The sequence below is a fragment of the Pristis pectinata genome, chromosome 9 (assembly GCF_009764475.1).
Source record: "Pristis pectinata isolate sPriPec2 chromosome 9, sPriPec2.1.pri, whole genome shotgun sequence".
NCBI lineage: Eukaryota > Metazoa > Chordata > Chondrichthyes > Rhinopristiformes > Pristidae > Pristis > Pristis pectinata.
Genome location: NC_067413.1, coordinates 3,056,478 through 3,068,542, shown reverse-complemented (window position 1 = coordinate 3,068,542; position 12,065 = coordinate 3,056,478). Strand labels below are relative to the sequence as shown.

At 47.8% G+C, this 12,065-nt stretch overlaps 1 protein-coding gene across 4 annotated transcripts in view; it reads left to right on the top strand.

Annotated features, from left to right (window-relative positions):
- Window positions 1-12,065, top strand: part of LOC127574547 (oxysterol-binding protein-related protein 1-like) — a 212,593-nt gene that overhangs the window by 7,543 nt on the left and 192,985 nt on the right. The gene's annotated exons all lie outside the window — the stretch shown is intronic.

Below are 12,065 nucleotides of genomic sequence, written 5' to 3'. Positions count from 1 at the left end.
GCGGGGGGATTTGTGCCTCACCTAGAGACGAGTCGAGCAACAGGCTGAAGGACTCTTGTACAATAATGTTGTGTCTTTGCAATAGTGACTACATCTCCATATACTCTTGTTATACACCTTGGGAGTTCCTGAGGTCAAATTGGGACCTCTGCGTGACTCCCCTCTCAGACCACGTTCTTGTTCGGCTTCTGGTCTCGCCTGTTGCATCAAAACCCTGCCAAGTGTGAGAAGGGCGTGGTCGTACAATGGTTCACCTACTGGATTTGCAACCAGAGATTTGGATGTTGTTCCATATTCCAGTATTTGCAGTCTCTGCTGTCTCCAGATGCATATAGCTCCCGTGGGATTAAGTTCATAATTGAACACATTTGGAAGAAAATGTGTCACAGCTGATGGAGGTGGAGTCTCAGAACTCCAGTGACCCAGGTTCGATCCTGACCTCTGGCACTGTCTGTGTGGAGTTTGCACGTTCTTCCTGTGACCGCATGGATGTTCCAGTTTCCACCCACATCCTAAAGACGTGCGGGTCAGTGGGTTAAATGGCCGCTGTAAATTGCCCCCAGTGTGTGGGTGAGGGGTAGAATCTGGGGTGAGTTCATGGGAATGTGGGGGGGAAATAAAATGGGGTTAATGCAGGATTGGTTGTATGCAGCATTGGTGTAAGTGGGTGGTTTATGGTTGACGCAGGTGTGTAGGACCTGTTTCCGTGCTGTACAACCCTATGAAATCAGTCACGGTGACCGTGAAACTATCACATTGTTGTGAAAACCCACCTGGTTCCTTGATGCCAGTGGGAAGCGGAAATCTGCCTTCCATTCCCAGTCAGGACCACGTGTGACTCCAGACCCACCAATGCTGTTGAACCCTAACTACCTGCTTAGCCTGGGGCACTGTAATGGACGATAAATGCCAATAGAATTGGCATACCACGAACAAATAAAAGGGAATAAAACCAGTATTGATATCGGTTTATTATTGTCACGTACCGAGGTACGGTGAAAAACTTGTCTTGCACACAGTTGGTACAGATCAATTCATTACATCAGTGCATTGAGGTAGTGCAGGGTGCATTGAGGTAGTGCAGGGTAAAAACAATGACAGAATACAGAGTATAGTGTCACAGCTACAGGGAAGTGCATTGCAGGTAGGTGTATATACGTCACCCCCTTTCCTGAAGTCAGTGACCAGCTCTTTTGTTTTGCTGACACTGAGGTTGTTGTCGTGACACCGTGTCACTAAGCTGTATCTCCTTCGTGTACTCTGACTCATCATTTTTGGAGATATGGCCAACTACAGTGGTGTCATCTGCAAACTTGTAGATGGAGTTGGAGCAGAATTTTGCCACACAGTCATGAGTATATAGGGAGTACAAGGTAATTGGCTTATTATTGTCACGTGTACCAAGATACAGTGAAAAACTTTTGTCTGTGTGCCATCCATGCAGATCATTCCATGCATAAGTACATTAGTACAAAAGGAAAACACAACGCAGAATATAGTGATGCATTACAGAGAAAATGCAGTGCGGGTAGACAAGTAAGATGCAAGGGCCGTGACAAGGTAGATCAAGATTTCATCTTTCTTGTCGAAGAGATCCGTTCAAGAGTCTGATAACAGTGGATCAGAAGCTGTCCTTGAGCCTAGTGATATGTGTTGTTTTCAAGCTTTTGTATCTTCTGCCCGACAGGGGATAAGAGAGAATCACTGGGGTGGGAGAGGTCTTTGATGTTGGTTCCTTTCCCGAGGCAGCAGAAAGTGCAGACAGAGCCCACGGAGGGGAGGCTGGTTTCCGTAATAGATTGGGCTGTGCGCACAACTCTGCAGTTTCTTGCGGTCTTGGGCAGAGCAGGTGCCCTAGCAGGTCAAGTCCTGTCAACCTGCAAAATCAGAATCAGGTTTATTATCACTGAAGTACGTCGTGATATTTGTTGTTTTGCGGTGGCAGTACAGTGCAAGACATAAAGACATCAAAATTACTATAAGTTACAAAAATAAATAAATAGTGCAAAAGAGGAATAATGAGGTTGTACAGCACGGAACAGGCCTTTACTGACTAAGATTCCTATCTAAGCCAGTCCCATTTGCCTGCGTTTGGCCCTATCTAAGCTTTTCCTATCCATGTAATTGTCCGAGTACCTTTTAAATGTTGTTAACATCCCTGCTTCAACCACTTCCTCTGGCAGCTCGTTCCGTATACTGACTACCCTCTGGGTGAAAATGTTGCCCCTCAGATTCCTATTAAATCTCTCCCCTCTCGCCTTAAACCTGTGCCTCTAGTTCTTCATTCCCCAACCCTCGGAAAAAGACTGCATTCACACTGTCTGTGCCCTTATGATTTGATACACTTCTATAAGATCACCCCTCATCCTCCTATGCTCCAATGAATAAAGTCCCAACCTCTCTCTGTAACGCAATTCCTCAAGTCCTGGGAACATCCTCGTAAATCTCCTTTGCACTCTTTCCAGCTTAATGGGATCTTCCCTATAACAGGCTGACCAAACTTAACACAATATTTCACTTTCAGGGAACCAAGGTTGCTTTTTTCTACAGCATTCCCCAGGGTCACTGAAAATCCTACCCTCATTTGCCTTCCCAAAATGCAATCCCTCGCACTTATTAGAATTAAACTTCATTTGCCATTTCTCAGCCCACTTATCCAGCTGATCAGATGACCATCTTCACTGTCAATGACACCACCCATTTTAGTGTCAACTGCAAACGTTCTCTGAATAAGCTTGCCAATACAACATCTCTTGCTGCGTCAGTCACTCGGGAAGCCCCGAATGGCATTTGACCCTTTTCCTTTTCTCATTTGGTCTTTTATTGTCTCTTTTCATTTTGTCTACAAAAGTATACTAAACGTTACTTAATTAATTGACTTCAAGTTCCTCGCCTGCTGTGGTGGGATTAGAACCAGTGAATCTGGATCAGTGGTTCAGTTGTTTGATAGTGCAGTAGGGGGCTGTTGTACCCCTTACTGACTGTAACAAGGTATTCGATTCATTGGATAGTGAGATTGGAAGAGACACTGATAAACTGGTAAATTGATTTATTATTGTCACATGTACCAAGGTACAGTGGAAAACTTTGCTTTGCATGTCATCCATACAGATCATTTCATCACATCAGTGCATTGAGGTAGTACAAGGGAAAACAATAACCGAATGCAGAATAAAGTGTTACAGTTACAGAGAAAGTGCAGTGCAGGCAGACAATAAGGTGCAGGGCCATAAAGAGGTAGATTGTGAGGGCAAGAGTCCATTTTATCGTACTAGGGAACAGTTCAGTAGTCTCATAACAGCGGGATAGAAGCTGTCCTTGAGCCTGGTGGTACGTGCTTTCAGGCTTTTGTATCTTCTGCCCGATGGGAGGGGGGAGAAGAGAGAATGTCCGGAGTGGGTGGGGACTTTGATAGTGCTGGCTGCTTTACCGAGGCAGCGAGAAGTGTAGACAGACTCCATGGAGGGGAGGCTGGTATTCGTGATGTGCTGATACAAACATTCACAAAGATTGCACAAACAATAGATAAGTAAATGCAGATATCTCCAACATGGAACAGTACAGCCCTTCAGTGCACAATGTCTGCGCTGACCATCATTGCAATTTAAACTGCACATCTGCCTGCTTGTCATCTGTCTGTCTACCTACCTCTTGAACGTTGTCATCGTTTTCACTTCCCCTGGCAACACGTTCGAAAGTTGAGTGTATTGTCATACACAAGTCCATGTGTGCACAGGTGCAAAGATGGCACGGCCCGGACGGTGGGGATCTTTGATGATGGATGTTGCCTTCTTGAGGCAGCGCCTCCTGTAGATACTACCGATGGTGGGGAAGGATGTGCCCGTGTTGTATTGGGCTGAGTCCACTACTCTCTACAGCTTCTTCCATTCCAGGCTTCTGTTCTCCCTGTTTAAACAAAAAATGCCTCGTAAATCTCCTCCTCTCACCTTAAACCTCTGCTCTCTAGTATTTGACATTTCTACCTGGGGTGGGAGGGGAGAACTCCTGACTGTACCCCTTCTATACCTCTCATAATTTTATATTCTCTCAGGAGTTAAATCACTAACAGCAATTAAACTCTGACAGGGTGAAATTCCTCCTTTGGCCAAAGTTAAGCCTCGGTGCTGGTAGTTAAACCTTTTCAGATTATTTAAAAAAAAATTCAATTAAATATACCCTTGGGTGATCAGCTCCTTGACAACCTTAGTCCAAACTTAGGGACGTGTAAGACTGTTTCACGCCCCTTGTGCAGACTGTTAGAGGTGTACGTGTGGAGGGCTAGGGACGCTATGGCAGCAACTTCCTGACTTGCACAGAAGGTGTCACAGGTTTAAGGTGAGAGAGAGGAGTTGTAGAGGGGATCTGCAGGGAAAGTTTTTTTACACAGAGAATGGTTGATATCTGGAACTCACTGCCAGAGGAGGTGATGGAATCAGATACAGTCAGTATCGTCAAATTTATTGTCACGGGCTTATGTACCCAGGGTATAAATGCCATGAAAATTGACTTTTTGCTGCAGCACAGTATGTTACAGACATGATAAACGTAGGTAAAGTCTACATAACTTACACAATGGAATAAACTAAACTAAACATAACAACATTAGTTCAAGTCGAGGGAAGTACAGTCTGAGGTTGTGTTTGGGCTTTTCAGGTCAGTTCAAGACCCTGACAGCAGTGGGGCAGAAGCTGTTGTTGAACCGTGAGGTGTGGGGTCTTCAGGCTCCTGTACCTCCTGCCTGGTGGCAGCATCGAGAAGCGGGCACATCCCGGATGGTGGGGTTTCTGATGATGGATGTTGCCGTCCTGGACCTCGCCTCTTGTAGGTGTCCTTGGTGGTGGGGAGAGCTGTACCCGTGATGGAACCGGCTGAGTCCCACTGCTCTCTGTAGCCTCTTGTGTTCTCGTTCTCGTTCTAGTCCGTGTTGCAACTGGTCAGAATGCTTTCCACTGTACATCTGGAGAAGTTTGTTAAAGTCTTCGATGACATGCTGAATCTTCTTAAATTTCTAAGAAAGTGGAGACGCTGGCACGCCTTCTTTGTGGTTGCATCTACGTGCTGGGCTCAGGATAGATCCTCCGAGGTTTGACACCCAGGAACTTGAAGCTGCTCAGCCTTTCCACCGCATACACTTCAACGAGGACTGGTGTGTGTTCGTCTGACTTCCTCTTCCTAAAGTCTACAATCAGTTCCTTGGTTTTGCTGACATTGTGAGGTTGTTATGACACCACTCAACCAGCTGACTCGTCTCACTCCTGCACACCACCTCGTCACCATCCGTGATTCTGCCAACGGCAGTGGTGTCATCGGCGAATTTGTCGATGGCGTTGGAGCTGTGCTTAGCCACACAGTCATAGGTATAGAGAGTAGAGCAGGGGGGCTAAGCATGCAGCCCTGAGGTGCTTCTGTGTTGATGGTTAGTGAGGAGGAAATGAGGTTTCTGATCTATACTGATTGTAGCCTCCCAGTGAGGAATTCGAAGATCCAATTGCAGAGGGAGGTACAGAAGCCCAGATCTTGGAGCTTGAAGATGAGTTTTGAGGAGATGATGGTGTTGAACGCTGAGCTGTAGTTAGTGAACAACAGCCTGATTTGTGTGTTCTGGTTATCCAGATGATCCAGAGCAGAGTGGAGAGCCAGTGAGATAGTGTCTGCTGTGGACCTATTGTGGCGATGGGCAAATTGGAGCAGGTTTCAGAGAGAAAGCACCATAGAATGCATCCTATCTGGAAGCATCACAGTTTGGTGTGGCAAATACTCTGCCCAGGACCGCAAGAAACTGCAGAGAGTTGTGGACATAGCCCAGCAAATCACGGAAACCAGCCTCCCCTCCATGGACCCTGTCTATACTTCTTGCTGCCTTGGTAATGTAACAGGGTTGTTGTCATGGGTGATTTCAACTTCCCTAATATTGATTGGCACCTCCTTAGTGCAAAAGGTTTGGATGGGGCAGAATTTGTTAGGTGTTGTCTAGGAAGGATTCCTGACACGATATGTAGGCAGGCTGACAAGAAGAGAGGCCATTCTGGATCTGGTACTAGGCAATGAACCTGGTCAGGTGTCAGTGCTCTTGGTGGGTGAGCATTTCAGAGACAGTAACCACAACTCCCTGACCTTCAGCCTTGCCTTGGAGAGGGATGGGAGCAGACGGTACGGGAAAGTATTTAATTGGGGGAGGGGCAATTATGATGCTATTAGGCAGGAACTTGGGAGTGTAAATTGGGAGCACATGTACTAGGGTAAATACACAATGGAAGTATGGAGGTTGTTTAGAGATCACTTGCAGGGGGTTCTGGATAGTGAGGCAGGGAAAGGATGGTAGGGTGAAGGAACCATGGTCCACAAGAGATGTGGAATATCTAGTGAAGAGGGGAAAAAAAAAAGCTTACTTAAGGTTTAGGAAGCAAGGATCAGACAGGGCACTAGAGAGTTACAAGGTAGCCAGGAAGGAGCTTAAGAAAGGACTTAGAAGAGCTAGAAGGGGGCATGAGAAGACCTTGATGAGTTGGATTAAGGAAAACCCCAAGGCATTCTTCTCGTATGTGAAGAACAGGAGGATGACTAGAGTGAAGGTAGGACCGATTAGGGACAGAGGAGGAAACATGTGGCTAGAGTAGGAGGTGGTAGGGGAGATCCTCAATGAATACTGTGCTTCAGTGTTCACCTGTGAGAGAGACCTTGACGTTTGTGAGGACAGCGTAAAACAGACTGATAAGCTGGAACATGTCGATATTAAAAAGGAGGATGTGCTGGAACTTTTGAAAAACATTAGGATAGATAAGTCCCTGGGGCTGGATGGGATATATCCCAGGACACTACGGGAAGCGAGGGAAGAGATTTCTGAGCCCTTGGCAATGATCTTTGCATCCTCACTGGCCACAGGAGTAGGACCAGATGATTGGAGGGTGGCAAATGTTATTCTTTTGTTTAGAAAGGGAGTAGGGATAACCCTGGGAATTATAGACCAGTGAGTCTTACTTCAGTGGTGGGGAAATTACTGGAGAAGATTCTTAGGGACAGGATTTATGGGCACTTAGAGAAGCATAGGCTGATTAGGAATAGTCAACATGGCTTTGTGAGGGGCAGGTCATGCCTCATGAGCCTGATTGTGTTTTGTCATATCCTCAAGGAATTCATTGATGAGGGGAGAGCAGTGGATATGGTGTACATGGACTTTAGTAAGGTGTTTGATAAGGTTCCCCATGATAGGCTCATTCAGAAGGTCAGGAGGAATGGGATCCGGGGAAACTTGGCTATGTGGCTTCAGAATTGGTTTGCCCATAGAAGACAGAGGGTGGTGGCAGATGGAGCGTATTCTGCCTGGAGATCGGTAACCAGTGATGTTCTGCAGGGATCTGTTCTGGGACCCCTGCTCTTTGTGATTTTTATAAATGACTTGGATGAGGATGTGGAGGGGTGGGTTAGTAAGTTTGCAGATGACACGAAGGTTGGTGGTGTTGTGGATAGTGTAGGAGGTTGCTGTAGGTTACAATGGGACATTGATAGGATGCAGAGCTGGGCTGAGAAGTGGCAGATGGAGTTCAACCCGGAAAAGTGTGAAGTGATTTACTTTAGAAGGTCAAATTTGAAGACAGAATACAGGGTTAATGGCAGGATTCTTAGCAGTGTGGAGGAACAGAGGGATCTTGGGTCCCTAGATCTCTCAAGGTTGCCGTGCAGGTTGATAGGGTTTTAAGAAGGTGTATGGTGCGTTGGCCTTCATTAGTCGGGGTATTGAGTTCAAGAGCCACGAGGTAATGTTACAGCTCTATAAAACCCTGGTTAGACCACACTTGAAGTAATGTGTTCAGTTCTGGTCATCTTACTATAGGAAGGATGTGGAAGCTTTAGAGAGGGTGCAGAGGAGATTTACCAGGATGTTGCCTGGATTGGAGAGCATGTCTTATGAGTATAGGTTGAGTTAGCTGGAGCTTTTCTCTTTGGAGAGCAGGAGGATGAGAGGTGACCTGATAGAGGTGTACAAGGTGACAAGAGGCATCGATTGAGTGGACAGTCAGAGACGTTTGCCCAGGGTGGAAATGGCTAACATGATGGGGCATAATTTTAAGGTGATTGGAGGAAAGTACAGGGGGGGTATTAGAGGTAAGGTTTTTTTTTTACAGTGAAAAGCACTGCCGCCAGAGGTTTGGGGGCACATACAGTAGGGACATTTAAGAGACTCTTAGGTAGGCACATGGATGATAGAAAAATGGAGAGGTATATGGGAGGGAAGGATTAGATTGATCTTAGAGTAGATTAAAAGGTCAGCACAACATCATGGGCCAAAGGGCCTGTACTGTGCTGTAATGTTCTATGTTCTGTTCTATGGACTAGCAAGGCCTTTGACGAGGTCGCTCATGACAGGCTAGTCTGGAAGGTTAGATTGCATGGGATCCAGGGGGAGATAGCGGATTGGATTTGCATTTGCCTAGTGGTAGGAAGCAGAGGGTGATGGTCGCGGGTTGGAGGCCCGTGGCTAGTGGTGTGCCACAGGACAGTGCTGGGACCTTTGTTGTTTGAAACTTATATAAGCAACTTGGATGTGAATGTACAAGGTATGGTTAGTAAATTTGTGGATGATACTAACATAGCTGGTGTTGCAGACAGTGTAGAAGGTTATGAAAAATTACAGGGGGATCTTGATCAGCTGGGTGTGTGGGCTGAGGATTGGCAAATGGTTTTCAATCAGGATAAATGTGAGGTATTGCATTTTTGGGAGCTCAAACCAGGTAGGACTTGTACAGCGAATGGTAGGGCCCTGGGGAGTGTTATGGAACAGAGGGACCTGGGAGTGTAAGTGCGTAGTTCACTGAAAGCGGCGTCACAGGCAGACAAGGTGGTGAAGAAGGCGTTTGGCACGCTGGCTTTCACCAGTCAGGGCATTGAGTGTAGGAGTTGGGACGTTATGTTGCAGTTGTGCAAGATGCTGGTGAGGCCTCACTTGGAGTATTGCGCACAGTTTTGGTCACCCTGTTATAGGAAAGATGTTATTAAACTAGAAAGAGTGCAGAAAATACTTATCAGGATGTTGCCTGGACTTGGGGGCCTGAGTTACAAGGAGAGATTGTGTAGACTAGGACTTTATTCCCTGGAGCGTAGGAGATTGAGGGGTGACCTGATCGAGGTGTATGAGATCATGAGGGGCATAGACAGGGTAAAAGCACATAGTCTTTTCCCCAGGGAAACAAGAGGGCATAGGTTTAAGATCAGAGGCAAGAGATTTAAAAGGGACATCAGGGGCAGCTTCTTCACACAAAGGGTGGTGCGTATTTGGAACGAGCTGCCAGAAACAGTGGTTGGGGCGGGCATGTTAGCAACATTTAAAAGCCACCTAGATAAGTCCATGGATAGGAGAGGTTTAGAGGGCTGTGGGCCAAACGTGGGCAGATGGGACTAGCTCGCTGGGCAACATAGTCGGCATTGATGAGTTGGGCCGAAGGGCCTGTTTCTGTGCTGTATGACTCTATGACTGGAGTGTATATGTTGAAGGGGATTGGCAAGAGAATTTTCCTCCACAGAGTTGCGATGGGATGCGAACAGGTTCAATGGAAGCTTTCAGGCAGGAAGGATAAATGGTTGAAGGAAGGTGATTACAACCCCACGGGGAAGAGGAGAGTTGGACTGATTGGAGACTTCTTTCAGAGCACCAGTGCAAGCTGGAGTGGGCCGAATGGCAGTCTCCTATGCAGAGGGCGAAGATTTGCTTTTCCTTTTTATTGGTGAGCAGAAATGGATCTTTGAAACAAAAGGGTGCAGGAAATTAGGATTTGGGATTCTTTGGAGATTAGAAGGTGTTGGGAGGGGTGATTTAAAAATGAGGTTGGGAATTCCAGGGGCGAGGAGTCGCCTACCCAGGGGCTGGAATATCTCGGCGAGCGCCGGTCTATGGGGTGATGGAACTCAGCGTGAGTTAGGACACAGATGGGTGGGTCAGGGACGTACTGAACTGCCACACTTCCTGTGAAACGTGGCAATGTTTCTGGCAGCTTTGGGCTTCAGAAGGAGAGGGTTTGCGGTTCGATGAGAGGTGTCGCCACAGGACAGGTAGCTGGGATGTCAGGGTGGGGCTTGGCGGGGTTGTGGATACTGCTGCAACACCTGAGATGTTGGAGGAACTCAGCAGGTCAGGCAGCATCTGTAGAGGGAAATGGACAGTCGACGCTTCGGGTCGAAATGTTTCATCTGGACTGAAAGAGAGGAGATGGCCAGTATAAAGAGGCGAGGGGGAGGGGTGGAGCAAGAGCTGGCAGGTGATGGGTGGATCCAGGTGGGGAGGGGTGACGGGCAGAGGGAGGAGGGGGGAGTGGGAGCAGCGACAGAGGCTGGGAGGTGAGAGGTGGGGGGTGACAGAGGGCTGCAGATGGTGGGATCTGATAGGAGAGGAAGGTGGAGCCTGGAACCAGATAAGGGAGGTGGGGAGGGCAGGTGGGAACAGTGGGGGGGGGGGGGACAGTGTATGGGTGATGGGCAGATGGAGGAGGGAAAGGAGGGTGATGGGGGCTGGGGTTGGCGTGGATACTGCAGCTCATTGGCGGCTGAAGGGATCTGATGACCCTCACCAATTTTTACAGATGCGCCGTAGAAAGCATTCTACCCGGGTGCATCCCGGCTTGGTACGGCAACTGCTCTGCCTGAGACAACAAGAAACTGCAGAGAGTTGCGGACACGGCCCAGCGCATCACGGACACCAGCCTCCCCTCCGTGGACTCTGTCTACGCTTCCCACTGCCTCGGGAAAGCAGCCGACATAATCAAGGACCCCTCCCACCCCGGTCATTCTCTCTTCTCCCCCCTCCCATCGGGCAGAAGATACAAAAGCTTGAGAACGCACCACCAGGCTCAAGGGCAGCTCCAACCCCACTGTTACCAGAGGTGGGAACTCGGAGCTCACTCCCACAGGGTTATGGGCTTCACGTAGGAAAACGGCACTGAGGTCAAAAGTTGGCTGTGATTTTGTTGAATAACACAGAAAGCACAAGGGTCGGAATGGCCTACTGTTTCTATTACTTCTGAGTGCTTGAGGTGAACAGCAAAGATGGGAGGTTGGATGAACTCGAGAGGGAGAGTGTGGGAGGAAGGTGGGTGTGGAGCAGGACAGCATCATGTGTACCAGGGCCAAGTGGCCATTTCATACTGCAACAATATAGGCGATAACCTGCGGTTAGTTGTCTGTAAGTTGTGCTGAGGGCAACACATGAGCATGGAGCTTTGGACATTAGAGCGAGGACATCTTGGACAATTTGGTTCACTATTGTCATGTGTACCAAGATGCAGTGAAAAGCTTTTGTTTACATTCCGACCAGATAGATCATGCCGTGCATAAACACATTGAGATAGTACAAGGGAAAACAATAACAGAATGCAGAATATAGTGTCACAGTTACAGAGAAAGAGCAGTGCGGGTTGACAAATAAAGTGCAAGGGCCACGATGATGCAGATTGAGGGATTTAGATTTCATCATATGAGAGGTCTGATAACAGCGGGATGGAAGCTGTCCTTGAGCCTGGTGCTGCGTGTTCTCAGACTGCTGTACCTTCTGCCCGATTGGACATTCTGTCTGAGTGAGAGATTGTCCCAGTGAAAGGTCCAGGGGACTGTAGAGTGAGAGAGATCAGCTGGTTGAGTGGTGTTGCAACGACAACCTCACACTCAACGTCAGCAGGACCAAGGAATTGATTGTGCACTTCGGGAAAGGGAAGTCGGGAGAACAGACACCAGTCCTCATTGAGGGGTCAGCAGTGGAAAGGGTGAGCAGCTTCAAGTTCCTGGGTGTCAACATCTCAGGATCTGTCTTGGGCCCAACACATTGATGCAATCACGAAGAAGGCACACCAGTAGCTCTACTTCATTAGGAGTTTGAGGAGGTTTGGTACATCACCAAAGACTCTTGCAAATTTCTACAGATGTACAATGGAGAGCATTCTGACTGGTTGCATCACCGCTTGGTATGGAGGCGCCAATGTGCAGAATCGAAAGAGGCTGCAGAGGGTTGTAGACTCAGCCAGCTCCATCACGGGCACAACCCTGCCCACCATCGAGGACTCAAGAAGGCGGCATCCATCACC